Source organism: Pantherophis guttatus, chromosome 2 (genome assembly GCF_059756535.1).
Source record: "Pantherophis guttatus breed Tessera chromosome 2, ASM5975653v1, whole genome shotgun sequence".
NCBI classification, from domain to species: domain Eukaryota; kingdom Metazoa; phylum Chordata; class Lepidosauria; order Squamata; family Colubridae; genus Pantherophis; species Pantherophis guttatus.
Window position 1 is genome coordinate 209,478,242 of NC_142064.1, and position 20,853 is coordinate 209,499,094.

A 20,853-nucleotide genomic window follows, 5' to 3' on the forward strand; every position below is an offset into this window, starting at 1 on the left:
ACTCCCTACTCTCAGGATTACAAATTACAAAAACCAAGAAAGGCCCAAAAAAGAGAGAGAGAGAGAGAGAGAGAAAATGCAAATTTATAAAGTATTTAAATATACTTATTAGATAAATAATAAATAACAAGGGAGAATGAAGAAGGTAATCCTGAGATGGTCACCATGCTTCCTGCCTTATCTAATGTCTATTTTTTTAAATAAAGGGAGAAAAATAATATGTTATAAGGCAAATCACTACCCTCCAGCACCATCTTTATTTCTTGTGAATGCATCCAGCCTGGTGCTTTGAAGGATAAAATTAAGGAGTGTGTGTGTGTGGGGGGCAACTAATAAGGAGCAGAGTGCATCCTTGATTTTCTTTTCTTTTCTTTTTTTCTTTACTCAAACTTCTATGCAATTTCAACAATAACTCTAAGTGGCTTACACCGGCTTAAAATATTGAAATAGCAGCAGCAGCAACAACTTACTGTAATAACTAAGAATTACCAGGCACCTGCATCAGGGTAAACAACAAAACCAATTATAAAATTATGGAAAACATATCAGCAGGATCACAACCCCTCCTACCTTAAAGCTTGATGATTTTCAAGTCTTTGCAGAAACCCAACAGAGGCAGCATTGTATGGACATCAGGGAAATGGTGTCTCATAGGATAAGCAAAGCTCCAGAAATATTCCAAAATTGGATCCAACCCTTGTTCTGAGACAAATTTATTATTGTCTGAATGCAGCTACTAGACATATTTCATTATCCAACTAGGCAATATAATCAGTGCTAGAAGGGAGTGAGATTTGCTCTCTTTTTATATGGTGATTACATTATACTACATATATACAGTACATATACAGAATAAAAGAATATATACATATATACTTTTGATATACTAGTGGTTGCCCTGTCAATGTTGGTGGGGGGTGTTCTTGATGTTCAATCATCCCATCCTTCTCTATTCTTGATGTTCATCATCCTGTCTTTCTGTGAAAGGACCTGGGCTACCTTAGAAAGAGTTGCCAGTAGACATTTTATACATATGATAAAAGTGCAAAAATAATTAAGTTTTGTTATCCTATCACCATAGTGTAGAGTCTAATATGGGCTTCTACAGACTCCCTTTTTGTCTTCAATCCTTTCTTCTGTTGGTTCATCTCTCAGATTCATTAAATGTGTTGCCTTTATAGCAACCACACAGATAGGCTTTTTCCAGAATGATTTGTTCCTAGTTTTCCCAAGAGAGTTGGATCCTTGTGTCTCCAGGGAGAACTCTGGATTGTTGATCCATTTGTTGGTTTTCTTGGCTATCAGTGATATTATCAGGAGTCTTCGACAACACCAAATAGTAATTTTTGTACTGTTTTTATAAACTTCCAACTTTTGCTCCCACAGGGAGCATGATTTTGATTTTTGTAGGTTTAGAAGCATGTTATGACATCTCTAAGGGCTTTATTGGTATCTTATCAAGTTCTAGTGTATATTGCTTGCGTGCTGGTTCCTTATTGTTGAGAGTTGATCCTAAAAGGCATAAGTTACCAATCACTTCACTGTAGGTTCTAAAGCTGATTGCAGTACCTGTTGTCATGGGTTTGAATGTCTTTATATTTAATATCAATTTTATTTTTTCACTTTGCTCTTTAACTTTCATTATTGGAGCTTGCAGATCATTTGGATATACAGCTATAAGAGTAACATCAGCTTAGTGCAGCTTGATATTTTTTTCTCCAGTTCTAAAACCGTATGAATCTTCTTCCGGTCCAGTTTTCCCAATATATATTCAGCATATAGTCTAAGTAAAAAAGGGATATTTATGTAGTCTTAGTCTCACTCCTTTGCCACCCTGTAGACATATGTCCAAAGTGTGGCTTCAGATCTTGTACATAAGTTTCACATGTGAACAAAAGAACATTCTGCGATTCCTTTTTTCCTAAGCACGCTCCAAAGATTGATATGCTTGTCTCAGTCAAAGATCTTCCAGTCATCAACAAAACACGTATTGACTTTTTAAAAAAATATACTTTGGCTTTCTCAAATATCTTGCGAAAAAAAATCCCCCCTTTCTCTAATATCTTCACTGGGATGATTTAATATTGTTTCTTGTCTCTTTAAACAGTTCTCTGAAATTCTTTGTTAAGTTCCTTCCGGAAATCTTTGTACATTTTGGCTGTAGGTTTTCCTCTTTTTGTGGCAATTTCCATTGTTTGTTCTGACATCCAATTTACTTTCTTCTGTTTCTTTAGTCTTTGGCAGTTTCTTTTCACATTTACAGTATCCTTAACAGCTTCTTTGATTTCATTTCACAGTTCCTCTGGTTCCTTGTCAAAATGATTCCCAATGTTCTCCTTGAAAATGTGAAGATATGTTCAAGATAATATTTTGGACACTAGTTTGCATAGTTCTTCTGCTTTAATTTAAACTGGAACTTATACTTTAATCGTTTAATATTTTCCACAGTTATCTCTGGCTATGTGTTCCCTGTTAAAATAAGCTCTTCTATTTCCTTCTACCAATAATATAGTCAATTTTATTTCTGTGTACTCTAGCTGATGCCATCCATGTATAAATTCATGGTTGATTGGTTGAGGACTGTGTTAGCAAAAGAATAAATAATTAGGTTGGAACCCACAAGATACTCTCCTGCTTCATTTCTGTTTCTGAGGCTATACAAGAAGCCCATTTTGTTTGCATGTTCTGACAATTTTAAATTGACTCTAAAACTCATCAATGCTACATTGTTCCTTGCGCCACCCATGATGTATGCCATCATAAAATTACGGTCTTCCTTCTGCAACATCTAACCTGGGCAACCACTGGAAAGCTTGCCAAGTTCCTTGCAATGGCTAAAGCTTGCAGAAGCAAGGCTTGTAGAAGTTAGGTAAGGCCCTCTTCTCATTGTTCCCAGTTTAGAGATTTTTTTCCTTTATTTTAAAATGTATATTGGTGTTTCTGTGTTTTAAACTGTGTTTTTAAAATTAATCAACATCCTCTTGGAATACTGTATCTAGATTTGGTCATCATGATACAAAAAAGATGTTGAGGCCCTAGAAAGAGTCCAGAGAAGAGCAACAAAGATTATAAAGCACCTGGAGGCTAAAACATGTGATGAATGGCTAACTAGATATGTTTAGCCTAATGAAGAAAAAGCCTAGGGATGACATGATTGCCATCTTCCAATGCTAGAAGGTCTGTCACAGGGAAGAGGGGGCTGGTTTATTCTCCATAGCACCTGAGGGCAGGACAAGAAGCAATGGGTGGAAGGTTGTCAGAGGGAGATCCAACCTGGAAATAAAGAGGAATTGCCTCCTTGAGTTGTGTGCTCCATTGCTGAAGGTTATCAAGAAGATTGGACAATCATTTGTCTGGGATCGCATGAGGACTCCTGCTTGGTCAGGGGATTGGACTAGAAGACCACTAAGGTCCCTTCCATCTCTATGATTCTATATCAGTGGTTAGGGCATAAACTTGAAAAATCATCATATTAAATTACTGTCTGCATGTTAGTGGCATCAAAACCAGAAGGAAAAAACCTAACATTTTAATAAGGACAATAAAGGATAATAAAGATAAAAGCAACAAAATTTGAGTCTTGACTTTATTGTAAAGGAAATATAACAATATTTTTAGATTTTAATATTAGTGGGGGCAATGGAATCATAGTGAAAAGAGGAAAATAAAGAAGGGGAGAAGCAGAATAAAAATAGAAATCACTCCCAGAAACCAGTAATACAATGAAGCAATATATGTAGGTCTTTGGTTATTCGGGTTTTCTCCCGCGTAAAATTAGAAGTGTCTTGGCAACGTTTTGACGGGAGAAAACCCGAATAACCAAAGACCTACATACAAACACCCGTGAAAACCTCAGAAAACATATACATACATACATACATACATACATACATACATACATACATACACAAATTTGGGGGGGGAACGCTGGCACTAGGACAGAACAGATAATGGAAGTATATGATGGATGATGTTAAAAATGGGAAGGAAAAATGGGGGAAGAAAGAAAAATCCATGAGATCTGGAATGAAAATAGCTAGAGAATTTCATTAAAGAGCATTCACATGAATGAATAAATCTAAATTCAAGCTGATAGGAATGAAGAAAGGAATTATCAGAGGAAATATTTAAGAGCTTGATAATGACCTTTAGGAAGTAAAGAAACTGGATGCTGATAAAAACTGAGAGAGCTATGGAATATGGGCATATCTTAAGAAAATGAGAAACAAAAACAATAATAATAGGGACAAAAAGAATCAAATGATATTTTCACTAAACAGCTTCAATGTAAGATACCAAGAGTTATTCACCAGATAATATCCCAATAGCATTCCTTGATTCCTATAAGAATAGCAACTCACAACATCAACCAAAAATTATTTCCCCTTCTACTCTGTGCTTATAATTATACTGCAAGAACAAAGCTTTCAATAAATCTGAAAAATGCAACAGTTGTAACATATTGTTCAGTTTAAATGGATTACAAAATTATCAAAATAAATAATTACTGGTAGGGTAACAGTAGGAAGAAACCAGATCAACAGAACCAATGGTAGAATGAGAAAACAGAAAGAGGAATTACAGGAAAAGAGTTAAAAGGCTAGGGAAATTTTTAGAAATAATGAAATGGAGCAAAATAGGGATAATTTTTTTTAATTAAGGAAACAAATCTGAAATACCTGAAAGAACAGAAAGACTAGAAAATGGGGGGAATCGAAGAACAGAAGGGAGATTAAGAAAAGAGAAGTTATGAAGAAAATGAGGGAATGAGAATAAAATTCTGTAGTGGAGCTAGGAGAAAAATCAGGCTCAAGTACAAGTCTCTCATTAATGCAAGCACTGTACTTATATTTGGATTTAATTTCTCAGTGTAGAAGTCCAAAAGAGATCTGAGAAAAAAACATTTAATTAAAAAGATAATTATTAAAGAGAATTGGTGATTAGAGAAGGCCAGCATTAAATGATAATGTTTTTAAGCATAACACTGAGATGTAGTCTACTGCACAGAGGATACTTTTCCTCTACATTTATTCCAATACTGTAGCAGAAAAGGCTGGATTCTCCAAGCAGCAATCTGCAAATTACAGAATGCAGCAGTATCCTGCCTGAAAATCATAAACATGGAAGGTATCTTCGTATCATTGTACCTTTCCCTGCAACATAGCAATTCGTTGCTGAGATCAAACCTCTAAAAATGGGTCAGAATTCTTGAACAGCAGATAAAAGCAGCAGAACTTAAAAGAGAAAAGATGTGCAAGCAAGTACTATCAGTCTGACACAGTGGTTAAAGATACTGGGCTACAAACTGGACAGCCCTGAGTTTTGCTTTAGGTGCAGAACCAGTTGGGTGAGTTTGGATCAGTCACTCTCTTTTGGCCTGAGGAAGAAAGCAATGGCCAACCACTTTTGGAAATGCTGCCAAGAAAACTTCAGCAAAGTATTACTGTCTTATCCGTGTGTCAAGATTGACATGAAGGCATAAATAAAATACAAGTCCATACACAAAATGTACAGTACTGTAATGAATATATGCATAAATTTATTAAAACACAAATCTGATCTAGTTTTAGAAGCAAAACTTTCAAATGTAATTATGATAAAATTAAAAGCAGAATGAGTAATAAAGGTACAAGAAAGGAATTTTTGCATTAAGCATATCCTTAAAAATCTAGTTTCCTTATACTTCATCTTAAACAGTACACACATTGTTCAGACAATATATAAATCTGCAGTAAAACAGGTTCACTTAAAAGAAATCAAACGCAATGGTACTGATTTCATGCAACTTTTGACCAATCATTACAAGATCACAACAATCAATAATCTTATTTCCTACACAGGCAACACAATTAATTAATACAGCATTCTCTATGAATTTTCTATCTATTATAATCAAGGTAGTTTTAGCATCAGGATCAGTGGTGAATTGCTCCCGGTTCGGACCGGTTCTATAGAACCAGTAGTAAAACCGGTGGGAGGCTCTGCCCACTGACCCTGATGTCATGAGAAGCGATCTGCGCATGCGCAGAAGCAAGGTGTGTGTGCAAGCAAAGCAAGTGCGCACGCGATCCCGTTGAGAACCTGTAGTAAAGGTAAGTAGAACCCACCCCTGATCAGGATATATGAAAGTGGACATAAAGGATCAAAATATCTATTTCTCTTCAACAGGATTTGGTTACTAATATTTGCTACATGTAAAGGAAGAATTTAACTACAATAATTCTAACAAACAGGTTCATAACAAAGAAATGCTTTGAATAGCCTGTTTTGCTGAATGCAGTCTGTTAACTTGTTTGGAGTGTATTTCAAGCCAGGGATGATGAACTGATTGAATAAGGCTTGCATTTGGAGTCAACAAAGAAGAATCGAGAGCTGATATGCCTAACAGAGAATCTGCAGTATAAAAGTCATCGTTACTATTATTATTTATCAACCTTACCTTTATTCTGCCATGTAGGGGTAATAATTACGACATACCTAGGCTTTCCGTTATAGTTTGGCTATGTTCTAACAGTGATAAATACAAAATGCTTCAAATTCTCCAAAATAGGATCACATACCTTTTGCCAAGCTGATACAAATATCTAGTTGGCCTTGGAATAGCAAATACCAAATCAAAAACCCAAGGCAAAATAATGGGAAAAGATTCCATTTCCATTTAATGAAATGTTAAAACTACAGTATGGTAACCAACTTTGACAGTCCTATTTAGAGCTTCCAGGAGTGTTGTGTAGCCTTTGAATCTCAGATTGTACACTTCTGCCCTAAAAACACTGGATTAATGGTAAGCATGACCAGAGACACATGTTTCAAAAGAATCTAGCCTAGTTAGAGAGATATGGAATGACTGTAATCATTGCTACCAGTGGTGAAATCCAATTTTTTTTACTACCGGTTCTGTGGGCATGGCTTGGTGGGCATGGCAAAGGAAGGATACTGCCAAATCTCCATTCCCGCCCCACTCCAGGGGAAGGATACTGCAAAATCCCCATTCCGTCCCCACTCCTGGGTAAAAGATATTGCAAAATCTCCATTCCCACCCCACTCTGGGGCCAGCCAGAGGTGGTATTTGCCAGTTCTCTGAACTACTCAAAATTTCCACTACCGGTTCTCCAGAACCTGTCAGAACCTGCTGGATTTCACCCATGATTGTTACCTCTCATCATTTATGGCCTGGGACAACGTATTTTCTGTGATTAACTCTGTCTGTCTTCTGTTTCACCACCAAATTCCTCCTACCTATATAAGCCTAGTATGCTATTCTATTGTGAACCACTCTTTCCATCCAGATTTCAAACACTGAAATCCCCCTATCTGCAAGTCCAAAACAGTACAAAATCTGGACTAAATCTCAGAGCGTACAATTCATTCTCTAGTGATTTGTTGCATGATTTCAGAATTATATTATCCTTTAGAAACAGCTAATTATCTGCAGCAAGGTTGCTAGTAAACATCTTTTAACTAAAGAAAATAACTGTAACCAACACATTTGCATAAATACATTGAGAAAAGAACATTGTTCCTTAATATCAAAAGGGACAGCATATGGTTCATCTCTTCTGAGCCATATGTACAACAGTGAATATAATGAAAGAGTATCACAAATGGTATGCAAGTATGAACTTTAAGTGAATGCAAAACAGGACTCTAGAGTGCTCAGCCATAAAAATTAATTCAGATTAGAAATTTTCTGAAATCTGCCCAAATTCTCAGATAATGCAAATTTCTTCAAAGATCCAATCTGATTTTGAAACATGCATATGGCAAATCCACAAGTCCTAATCCCAATACAGCTCCTTTATTGTTGCTTTGCAAAAGGAACTCCATGCAGAGATTACTTCATGTACTTACAAATTATCTGCACAAACATTATCAAGAGGGAAGGCATTCAATATCTGGTCTCCAAATAAAATGAGTAGAATATTTTTATAAGCAGTTCTGACAAAGAGCAAAGTCGTCGTCATGGAATCACTCTGCAAATAATAGTAAACCTTTCTCTCCAGCAGAAGTACCAAGCAAATACATCTCCAATCAGCCTAATGAAACAGTGTTTGTCAATCTATAACTGAGAAAACATCATCGAGCAAAAGCTAATTTAACAGAGTTCCACTCTGAAGAGTCTTCTTTGTCCCAGCATTCCTCAACCAGGGAGATTAGAGAAATTATTTTAACATTCAGCATTAAACTCTCAAATTCAGTGAGCTAAAAAAAAGTGGGAGGGATTGGTAGAACATCAATTTATGAGAGGCAAAAAAAAAAGGTTCAAATAATCTGTATTAAAGGGAGTACAATCTCCTGGATATTGTTTGATTTTACTCCCTTTTCACGATCCTTTGGAGTATTATCTGAAAAATATCTGTGAGTGTGCAAATTCTGCTTTGCACTTAATCAATTTTGTACTGTATAATGATTAGTGCATCATACTCCTTAAGAGAATATTTAAAGATTAAAAGACATTTAAGGCTAACAAATGTAGAACAACTTGCCAACATTACATCTACTGTCTTCATATCACTGAACACTTCTTGAACTAGAAAGGGAAAGCCCAAGACAATTCCCTCCTCTTTTACATTTATTTTTATAATTATGTTCCTTGGAGGCTAGAATCAAGGAAGGAGCATCTTCTACCTCTGGAAATTGTTGCTTTAAATAATTATTTCACCATGGTTCATTAAAAAGTTGGCCCTGAAGGAACTAGAAAGACAGTGGAGCATTGGGGACACGACAAGGGGATATAAGAAAGACTAGTTTCCAAATCAAAGACATCATACACTCTGAGGATATCTCTACTTCCCTATTCAGGATAGAAAGTGCCATGATGATAACTTAGTTAAAGGGTATATAATATATAAAGGGTGCTAAGGTCTTATGTCAGAAAAGCTTGAGCTCCAATAAATAATGTATGTGATAATGCAAATAAAACTAATTTAATTGACAGAAAATATAGCAAATGTAACATTGTCAGTAAACAAGAGAATCAGAGAAATGGCTTCTATAGGAGTTTATTGTTGTTTATCTTAATGCTATGTATAGCCAGTGGTGGTATTCTACCGGTTTGGACCGGTTCGGGAGAACTGTTTGCTCGGATTTTCAGCTGTGAGTGAACCAGTTCTCTCTTTTTTGAAGTGGGCCCCCTCGCCCATCCCTGTGTTATACTTACCTATATTTATGCTTCCGAAGCCCAGCTGATCGGGGCAGCAGAGTGGATTGCCGCTCCTCAGCTGTTTTCCTTTCTCTCAGCAATGTGGAAGTTATATTTTCTTCAAAGTGTGCACGCATGCACAGCACGTGTCTGGCATATGCGCGCTCAGCGAACTGGTTTAAACCAGTAGGATCCCACCACTGTGTATAGCCTATAAATAGCACAATGGCTTTGGTTTTCTTGCATGTCACTGGTCCCTGAAATTCCTAATGAAAAAGAAAGGTATTTACAAGGAGACATCAAACAGTCTGTAACAAGTCAAAATAACATGTTTGTACCTAAAATGTATGCTTTTTATTTCTTTTTTTTTTTTACTCTGGCCTTAAAGCTGATCACAGTGCACAGAGATAAATATTTTAAATAATGGCACTTCGGAAATGTATGTGTATCCTAGAAAAGGAATAATTAGAAAATAAATTACTTTTTTAAAAAGCACAAATTACTATCAAATGCTGAATGAATCAGCTTACTAACCAATTCCTGTAACCAGGGATTCTGTCTGTACACGGGAGTTCTTATGCAAATTGGATCTCTGATAAAAAATATATTGGGATAAAGGCTGGAAAACACAAATAATGCAGCTCCAGGAAAGTGTTCAAAATCTGCCCAGCAACTTTCATAAATCTAAAAGATGTAACATTTCTGCTGGCTCCACACCAATAGTTTGATCTAAAAATAGCTTAATCTCTTTGAGAGCAAAAAGAGCAATCAACAAAACAGTCACAGGCTCTTAGCAGCACTCACAAATGCTGGCAGTAACCACACACTCACTCTCTTTCTCTCAAATACATGCTCTTCCATCACTATCATCCTAATGTAAATGCCTTGCCCAAGATCTGCCATTTCAGTTTCCAAGATATGATGATCCAAGTTACCTGCATTACAACAAGTAACAAACATAACCCTTATGACCCTTTGCATGGGATTACATGGCACACAATTGTCATATTAACCCACTGCAAATGCTATGCTTATGAAAGCATAGCAATAAAGAAGCTATATGGTTTTAATTATTAAGTAAATTAATATATGGTGGTTTTAGGTGTGTCAGAGAATGCAGAGAAAAAGCTCAGATTTTCGCAACACACTGAACCATTCATTCCATTACAGATGAGTGTGTTGTACAAACCCAAACCAAGTGACTATGGAGGCAATCCTTTCCCATTTATCTTCCCAGCCTGGAAGGCTAAGGGTGTTGGAACTTGTTCCTATTCGTACTATATCTCCAGGAGACCCAGAAAACTGTGATCTTACATTGCTTCTCTTCAAAGACTCAACCTGAGAATATTTATGAACTTCGGCAAAACCATTTCCCCAAAGCCACCCAACTTTGTTGATATATGAAAGTATTACATTGGCCTTCTATTACTGGAACTCTAATTCCCAGACCTCCCAACTAGCACAGAAGCTACCACGTGATCCCATCTCCTTTTCAAATGATTGCATGTTCCATATCCTAACTAAATATCCCAGAGCAGGTAACATTGTCTGCATAATGCAGGTCAGGCTTTTCTTTGCTCCTCTTGATTTAAAAAAGAAAATCTACAAAATAGATCTATCCAATCAGGGTCCTGCAATAAATGGGCTGACATTATAGAACAACAGAGCTATCAGTTTTGGCTAGGCGGTTATCTCACTGTGAGCAAGAAAAGGTAATTGAGAATGAGGGTGATGAGAATGAATAAGAAAACAGTTTCACAGGGTTGGAAAAATCACCAGAAGAGGAAGTGTTTCAACACTGTGTGTGATAAACTATGGCTTTTCTCTAAACTGAAATAAAATGCAAAAATAGAAGGAAATTGGAAAAATCCATCTCAATGGAGCTACGCTTAGAATGTAACTCAAATATTTTTTAATTGTTGTCTGCAGAAAATGAGGAAATTATGTTCATACAGAAAAGCTTTATTAGATCCAAAGGCAGGGATTCAGAATGGCTATGAAATTCGTCTACCTCCTAGTTATTTCTAATGGGTCAGAATGAGAGATTGTATCCAATTAGGTTCAGTCGAAGGAGAGACAGGATATGAGAAGCAAAGGCTCTTAAAGGGCAGGGGAAAGTCACCAAGGCTAGAATTCTTATATTGTAATGGTGGAATGAATGGAATCAACATGGAGGAATTAGAGAGCAATCCCCACTCCCATTTACACTGTTGATGTTACCTAGTTGGGTAATGAAATGTCTGCAAGAACACAATCAAGTTCAGATAGCACCAAGGACCCCAGATAGAGAGGTTTACTGTGAAAAGATACCTTTGCTAATTGAACAGAACTCCCTTCAGACCCATCCTTATTTATGAGATTTTTATCCCACTTTTATTACTTTATAAGTAATTCATGGTCTGATTACAGCCACACGTTTTGGGTACAAATGATTATAAGTAACTCATGGTCTGATTACAGCCACACCTTTTGGGTACAAATAACTATAACAAGGTAAAGGTTTCATCTAGCCATCTTCAGATGATATATATGCTCAGAAGACTTTAACTGGGCTTTAAAATATCCATGCTAGACCTGGATGACTAAGAATCTCCATAGATATCCACGCCATGCTTTCAAACATCTGCCTTATATAGAAAATCCAGATAAGCTCATGAAATTATTTGCATAATTTAGTACTCAAAGCTGTATTATTCTTCATCACCATCAAATCACAATTACATAGATGTTATCCGTGCACAAAATCTAAAGGAATTATATCACAAATTATTCTGAGGAAAGCAGAAAAAATAGTTGATAGCAAAGGATGTATTCAGAAGAGATAAGATAACCTTTATTGTCATTTTTTACTGTGAGCACACTGGCCCACATTAAAAATGAAATTCTGTTGCCTGCTCTCAAAAGAAAGTATACATCTACCCATACACATACATAACACACATACTATACATGCACACACGCGCACGCGCACACACACACACACACACACACACACACACACACACAGAGAGAGAGAGAGAGAGAGAGAGATTAACATAGAGATAGATATATTAATCACTGTCCATTTTGAATACATAGCGGAAAGAGAAAAGTGAGAGTTCACAAGGTTAATGCTATATGGAACAAAACTGTGACTGAATCTAGATGTTCTGCTTGGGATACCACAAAGCCTCCTCCCAGAAGGTAACAAGGAAAAGCAGGTTATGAAGAGGGTGTGTAGCATTTCAGATAATCCTGTGGACTGCTCAAACATTGCTTATATGCTATGTCCTGGATAGAAGGAAGAGTGCAATAGAAGCAATAGTTTTGCCAGTTTTGATGGGGAGGGGGGGTTGTCCTTGATAGTTCATTGATTAAAGTATTACTTTCCTCTTGATTGTTTGCCTAGCATTAATCCCTAGGGTGTTTTTGGAGTGTTGGATGCTAGAAAGGATATGCTCTGGTTTTTTTGTTTCCTTTTTAGTTTTTATATTGTCTCTTTTGAATGGAATGTAAATATTGCTTATTTTTATCTGTCTATTGATGGCTTATTTGTCTGCATGCCAAGATTCCAGGAATTCCCAGGCATTTTTGGATTTTAACTTGGGATAAAAAACTCATAGTTTCTCAATTGAAACTATGGTTCTGTCTGTCCATGTGTTGTGAGATTAAGGAGTTTTCACTGTATCCTCTGACTGCTAGTTGGTGTTCGTGGATCTGCTCTGCTAATCTTCTGTCTGACTGTCCTAATATTCTCTTTGTCTTTCAAAGCTAACATTCTTCCAAAACATTCTTTTATTCTGGCAAAGTATTTACATGCTTCATGTTTATCTAAAGTAACACATACTTATTAGAGCTCCAATCTATGCCTACTATGTATCTGTTGTTATCTGTAGGAGTGGATTGAGTAAATAGTACAGAAATAACTAATTTAGAGAAAGATTTGAGATTAACTCTCAAAAGTAATAGTCCATCATAATAACAAGATATCTATTTACATAGCCAGATAGATAGATAGATAGAATATTTTAAGAATACTGTCATTTACATACTATTCAAGTATTTGTTAATATTGTTTAATCTTGTAAGAAAATTTGATCCCATAGTCAAGGGGAATATATAGTAATAAAAAAGGAAGTATTAGTAGATGTCATTGAGTGAATACAGATCCCATGTACGGGTCTAGGTTTGAATAGGTTTCATTTGTATGTTTTTCAGACTGATCCTGCAATTCATTGCTCCTGCCTGATGATGTCCTTTAGTGCTCTAAACTGTCCCTTTTGAACCACCATGTAGTAGTGAAATAACATGGAACCTAACTATGGTGGTATGTAGTCTGGTTTCTCAGGAGGGAGAGGCTGCATACCATAGGACACAAAGACTGTGGTGCTTGGAAATTTTGGTCAGCAGGAAGCGTGTCAAAACGGCTCCTCCTTAGCATTTCCCAGACTATATCTATAGTTATATACACAGTTGCTTTAGTCTGGCAAGATTTATTTATAATGAAGAACAAATAAACTGCTCAGGAGTAATTTCACGTGTCATTCTTGGTTCTTAGGGCCTGACATTAATAGAGAAAAATGTGTATTGCAAAGCAGTTGTGCACACATTATGAGATTATCCTTAATTTATTTGAAAGTATTTAGTAATCCATGACTCAGTTGTTGAAGTGAACCATGTTTCACTTCAAAATCAAAATTCAAAATTATTAGCAAGAATGGCGAAAGATAAAAAAGAAAAAAGAGAAATAGGTGTCCTAATAGATGAAAAAGGTAAGAGATGTTATAAAAAATTAGAGAAATGTGAAATTGTTAAAAAGTTTTTTCAAGAATTATATATTAAAAAAGGAATTGATAATTGTAAATTAAAAAATTTCTTAGAAAAATATGGTCAGAAGAAAATTGATAATAAATATAAAGAAAAAATGGAAAAGGATATTACCTCCGAGGAAATTAAAGATGTGATTCAGAAGCTAAAACTTGGAAAATCTCCAGGTGAGGATGGGTTATCAGCAGAATTTTATAAAGAGTTTAAAGAAACTTTGATCCCAAAACTACAGAAATTGTATAATAAGACATTACATGGAGGTGATATTCCCATGTCCTGGAATAGAACAATTATATCCTTAATCCCGAAACCAGGTAAAGATTTAGAAAAGATTAAATCCTATCGGCCCATTTCTTGATTAACCAAGATGCTAAGATATTTACTGCAATTGTAGCAAATAGACTGAATAATTTTATAGATAAATATATAAACCACAATCAAGTAGGTTTTGTTAAAGGGCATTATATGTGTGATTTAGTTAGAAGAGTATTAAATGTTATTGATATTGCTGAGAATAATGGTGATAAGATAGGTATTCTTGCCTTGGATATTTTTAAAGCCTTTGATTCTATACAATGGGATACTATAAAAGAAATGATTTCTGCATTAGGATTTGGTAATAAATTTATTCATATTATTTCCAAATTGTACCAGAGGGGTACGGCAAGAGTGAAGGTAAATGGTATATTTACACAAGATATAAATTTGAAAGCAGGGACAAGACAGGGTTGTCCCCTGCCTCCGACCCTATTTTTATTAGCAATGGAAATTTTAACAACTTTGATTGAAGAGGATTCAGAATTAATAGGTTATAAAGGCATCAAAGTTAATTTATATGCAGATGACACTCTTGTCATTTTAAATAATATTACAAATGATATAAAAAGAGTTCAAATACATTTGGAAGAATTTGAAGAAATGACTGGTTTGAAAGTAAATTGGGCAAAATCAGAATTATTAATGGAAAGTGATAGGGAAAACAAATTAGAAAAATTACAAAATCAATTTGGAATTAGGATAAAGGATAATTTAAGATATTTAGGTATTATACTTTCACTTAAAATTAAAAATTTAAAGAAACTAAACTATGATATAGTAATAAAAGAAATTGAAGAGAAAATTCAAGAGAAGAGAAATATAAAAAACTAAAGTTATCTTGGTTTGGTAGAGTAGCTTTATGTAAAATGATGTTACTTCCTAAATTTAACTTTTTATTCGAGATGCTTCCGATTTTTTTAACCGAGAAGGACATTGAAGTATATCAAAAAAAATTAGATAAATTTTGTAATGGGGATAAAAAACCAAGACTGATTAAGAAAATGTGGTATCAGAACCAAAAACAAGGTGGTTTAGGAATTCCAAAATTATTAAACTATTATAGAGCATTTAATATAAAAACAGTAGTAAAAATTTTAAAAGGAGATGTTAAACTTTGGGGTAGTTTGGAAATGAAGGAAATAAAGAAGTTTGGTTACAAATGGTTTTTGGAAAATTTTAAAGGTAAGGTTAAAATTTGTAATTATTGGTTAAATAGTTTGACTAAAAATTGGGACAGAGTAGCAAAAAAATTAATACCAGACGTATTGTATTTAGGTAAACTGAAAGAGAATTGCCCAATGAAATTAAATAGTAACAGAGAGAGGATTATAATAGAAGAGAAAGTGGAAACAATTAGTGAATGGTTGAAATTTATAGAAAATGAAATGAGGAAAGAGGAAATTTATGAAAAATTAAACATTAATTGGTTTGAAAGAATTCAAATGAATAAATGGAATAGGAAATGTAAAGAAAGGAATGATGAGAGTAGAAAGGAAATGGAATTTGAAAATTTGACATCTCGAATAATAAAAGATGAAATTGGGCCAAAGGGATTGGTTAGTAAAATTTATAAAATTATTAACTTTGATAATAATTCACAAAGGGTAATGAAAGAGAATTGGGTAAAAGAACTGGGTATTGAAATTTCTGATCAAAATTGGAATATGAACTGGGTCAGTAGAATAATGAGGATATTATCAATAAGGATTAAAGAACATAACTATAAAGTTATTTGGAAGTGGTATTTGACCCCAATAAGACTTTCAAATGGATAACAAAGTGGATAAAATGTGTTGGAGATGTAAAGTGGAACTCGGGACATATGTTCATATGTGGTGTAAATGTAATGGGGTTGAACTTTTTTGGTCTAGGATAGAAAATGAAATATTTGAAATGATTAAGAAGAGGGTCAAATTGAAATTGGAAACCATATTATTATTAATATTGAATGAAACAACATTAACAACTGGAGAAAGAGAATTGGTGAGGATTTTGGTTATAATGGGGAGAATTATAATTGCTAGATATTGGAAATTAAATGTTGACTTAAAATTAGAAGAATTGTATAATGAAACATGGAAATTTGCATTAAATGATAAATTGACTTGTGATATTAAAATTAGAAGTGGTATATACAAAGAAAATGTTTTTTGGAACACTTGGCAACCATTTGTGGACTTTGCACTTGGGAGATTGGATGAATCGGCACCAGTACCTTATCAAAGAGATTTCTGGAAGAATTGAAGACTTCAATTTCCTAAAACTTCCTTTCCATTTGTATAGCACGTTGGGAGAAAAAATTTTTTTCTTTTCTTACTATTGATTTTTGTATTGTTTTTTTTTCTTTCTGTTATTCTTTAACAATAAAAATATAATAAATTTTTTTAAAAAAAACAAAATCAAAACTTACAAATAGTATCATGGCCACTAAAAAAAAAAAAGCTTGTACTGTATTGAAGTACAAATATAGAGACTCTACAGTGCCAGTTTTGAGAATACATTAAAAAAAATATGCTGGCAAAATAATTGCTTTTTGTATAAACGTTCCTTTTTTTTTATTAAATAGTTTTGCCCAGCATGAAAGTCTCTCTTTTAAAAGGAATAAATTTACTGCATGCCAATTTATTCACAGCTTGTAGATTTAGCATAATAAAATCCTCCTAAGGTAAATATCTGATAAAAAGAGCAAATAGGTAGCATTTGAACCCAGGAGTTGCATTTTCTTGACATGGTGCTCTAATGCAAAACAGCAGGAACTTCAGAGCTTTGGGCACATGGAGTCAGGAAATAAATGATTCTGCGTGGGGGAGAGCTCTGTTTCTAAGAGGCTTAGTGGTAAGAGTTGCAGTAGATGGTATCAGACCAAGAGATCAAAGGAAAGCATAACTGATTTCTTTCTTGGGCTTATAATGGTCCTTACAGCTAAAGTGCTGGACCCCTTGCAGTGGTTAGAATACAGTAATGCCCACTGCCAGGAGTTCAGTCCTGACCAGCTCAAGGCTGACTCAGCCTTCCATCCTTTTGAGGTCAGTAAAAATGAGAACGCTGATTGTTGGGGGCAATATGCTGACTCTGTAAACCTCTTAAGAGACTGCTGTAAAGCACTATGAAGTGGTATATAAGTCTAAGTGCTATTGCTAATAATAATCATAATAATAATAATAATAATAATAATAATAATAATAATAATAATAATAATAATAATTATTTTATTTCTATACCGCCCTTCTCCTGAAGGACTCAGGGCGGTATACAGCCTATTTAAAAACACAAGACAAACATCAATTTAAAATTTAAAATTATTAAATAAATTTGGCTCCATTTAAAACCCCAGAAATTTAAAATACCCCAATTTAAAATTATCATGTCGATAGCCCGGTCTGGCGGAACAACAGGGTCTTCAGTGCACAGCGAAATACCCAGAGGTCGGGGATCTTATGTATTTCCGGGGGCAGCATTCCACAGGGCTAGGGCTCCCACAGAGAAGGCCCTCCCCCTGGGTGTCGCCAGCTGACATAACTTGGCCGATGGCACCCTGAGGAGACCCTCTCTGTGGGAGCGAACTGGCCGGTGGGAGGCTATTGGTGGCAGAAGTCGGTCTCGAAGGTACCCGGGTCCTATGCCATGGAGCGCTTTAAAGATGGTAACCAGCACCTTGAATCGCACCTGGAAGACCACTGGGAGCCAGTGCAGCTTGCGCAGGAGGGGTGTCACATGGGCACGAGTTGCGCCCATAACCACCCGCGCGGCCGCATTCTGGACCAGTTGGAGCCTCCAAGAGCTCTTCAAGGGGAGCCCTATGTAGAGAGCATTACAATAGTCCAGCCGGGAGGTGACAAGGGCATAAGTGACCGTGCGCAAGGCGTCCCGGTCCAGAAAGGGCTGCAACTGGCGAATCAGGCGAACCTGATAAAAGGCCCCCCTGGCCACGGCCATCATATGCTCTTCTAAAGACAGCTGTGCATAAAGGACACCCAGATTGCGAGCCCTCTCTGTGGGGGGCAAAGATTCAACCCCAATAGTCAGCGATGGCACCTGCTGACTATATCGGGACGCCGGAAGCCACAGCCACTCAGTCTTGGAGGGGTTGAGTTTGAGCCTGTTCCTCCCCATCCAGACCCGCACGGCCTCCAGGCAGCGAGACATCACATTAAGGGCATCATTGGGGTGGTCTGCGGTGGAGATGTACAGCTGAGTATCATCAGCGTACAGATGACACTTCACCCCAAAACCACGGATGATCTCACCCAGCGGCTTCACATAAATGTTGAACAGAAGGGCGAGAGGACCAACCCTTGCGGCACTCCCATGCGAGGTGCCTCGAGGTCGACTTCTGCCCCCCTGCCAACACAAACTGCGAGCGGTTGGAGAGGAAGGAGGAGAACCACCGTAAAATGGTGCCCCCTATTTCTAACCCCCTCAACTGCTGCAGCATGATATCATGGTCGAGCACCTCTGATGCCTCACCCACTGATGGAAGGTTGAAATCCCCCATGACAATAAGTCTGGGGGTATCAACCGCCACCCCGGCAATGACGTCGAGTAGCTCGGGCAGGGTCGCTGCCACATGGCAGGGAGCCAGGTACGTAATCAGCAAACCCATCTGCACCCCACGGCCCCACTTCACAAAAAGGGACTCACATCCAGCTATCTGAGGAACAGTGGTCTCCCTCGGACAAAGACTTTCCCTAATAATCACTGCCACTCCCCCACCCCTCCCCTGGGCTCTTGGCTGATGAAATGCACGGAAAACTGGTGGGCACATTTTGATGAGGGGGACCCCCCCTCTTGGCCCAACCAGGTCTCTGTAATACCTGCCAGGTCCGCACCCCCCTCCAAAATAAGATCACAAATGAGGGGGGCTTTATTAACAACCGACCTGGCATTACACAACATCAGCCGCGGACCCTGGGCCTGTGACTCTGCACAACCCAGGCCACGAGTCGCGCATTGGGGGCCGGGGTGCACAATTGCTTGTAAACAGCGTGTGCGCACCCCCGACACATGATATGGCCCCCCCAATGATACCGTCATTCTACAAAGTAGCACATATTAATCTATTCTCATTCTTTAACTGAATTAGGAACACATTGGTTCAAAATATAGTTGGACGACCAATAGGGAATGAAATATTTGGCTTGTGCTGGCAGAAAAATGTAATTTATCAGCGACCATTAACAAGTGTCTTCTCTGTGAAAACAAAAGAAAGCAGAATGTTCTGCTAGGTATTATCATGTACTTTTACATACATTTCTATACAAGACATTGATTGATGACTCTTAATGGCACCAATCCATGAATCCTTAAAGCTACACATTTCGTTCAGAAGGTGCAGAATTTAGCATCCTCAGTGCTTTAATCACAACTGAGGAAAGAATGTGATTAAAAAGGGAAGGCTTTGAAAACTGGTGATGGATTTTTTTTAAAAAAAATTATTTAATTCTCTTCTTTCAACAAAGGGCAGAATGCATAATCTCCTCAGAACAACCTTGTATGGTAAAGACACAGAGGTTGGCCTAAGTTCATCCACTGAATTTCATGGCTCAGAGATTTTCAGTCTTAATTCTAGCTCTAAAAAATCTCTACCAAATTTTTAGAAGCAAAAAAAAAATTAAGTCTCAAGGCTCCCATCATTAGAAAGAAAGTGAGCAAAAATGAACAACTATAAGCAAGTATTTGTATAAAGGCAAAAGAACTAAATCTTTCTTCATGTACAGCTTATTTTTCTTGCAGAATTTAAATTAAGTATACAAGAATAAAAACATATGCATATGGAATTAATGGCCTATATAGTGGCATCCTTCTTTAATCTCTTATTTATTTCTTTAATCTCTTATTTATTAACTATATTTGTATGCTATCCATTCCCAGGGATTCTAGGTGACTAAGATTTTTTTTAAAAAAAATAACCAATACATACAAATGTAAAATCCTTACGAATAAGCTATATGAGTCACACATTCCACCAACTATGTATTAGGCACTTTTCTCCTGAGCCAGCTGAAAGAGAAAAGAGCTCAGGATATAAAGCACAAGATATACAGCATGAAGTTCCACTGGGAAAAAGTTTCAGAGAATGGCAACAGCAACATAAAAAGCTCGCCACCAAGTAACCCATTCAATCAGTCCTGCAGGGATGGGGCCTTAAGACAGTTGACCATATGAGCTCCAGTAAAACAAAAAGTATTTGTTTTACTAGCTACCAAGTATGAAGCAATAGAAGCAATAGAAGAGCAGGCTTCCCAAACATGTTATTATTGTATTTGATTGACTGACTGACTGATTGCTTGATTGCTTGATTGATTGCTTGATTGATTGTCCACCTTAAAAAGGTTCACCTTAAAAAGGAAAAATTATAATTCTTCCAAGCAGATTTCTTTATTGCTCTTCACCTAGACACAATCTTGTCAAACTAAAACATGCTACTACCCCACATGGCATTTACTCTGGGAACTATTAGGAAGAAGCTTTTCTTCATCCTATTTTTCTCACACAAACTATCTGAACTGCTGTCTCTTCCTCCTCTGGAATTCAGACCCTCCCTCCTGGGAATCCAGCCTACATTTCATCACAACGATCAAATGACA

At 36.5% G+C, this 20,853-nt stretch overlaps 1 protein-coding gene across 2 annotated transcripts in view; it reads right to left on the reverse strand.

Moving 5' to 3' along the window:
• CACNA2D2 (calcium voltage-gated channel auxiliary subunit alpha2delta 2) overlaps positions 1-20,853 on the reverse strand; it is a 676,129-nt gene that overhangs the window by 564,732 nt on the left and 90,544 nt on the right. The gene's annotated exons all lie outside the window — the stretch shown is intronic.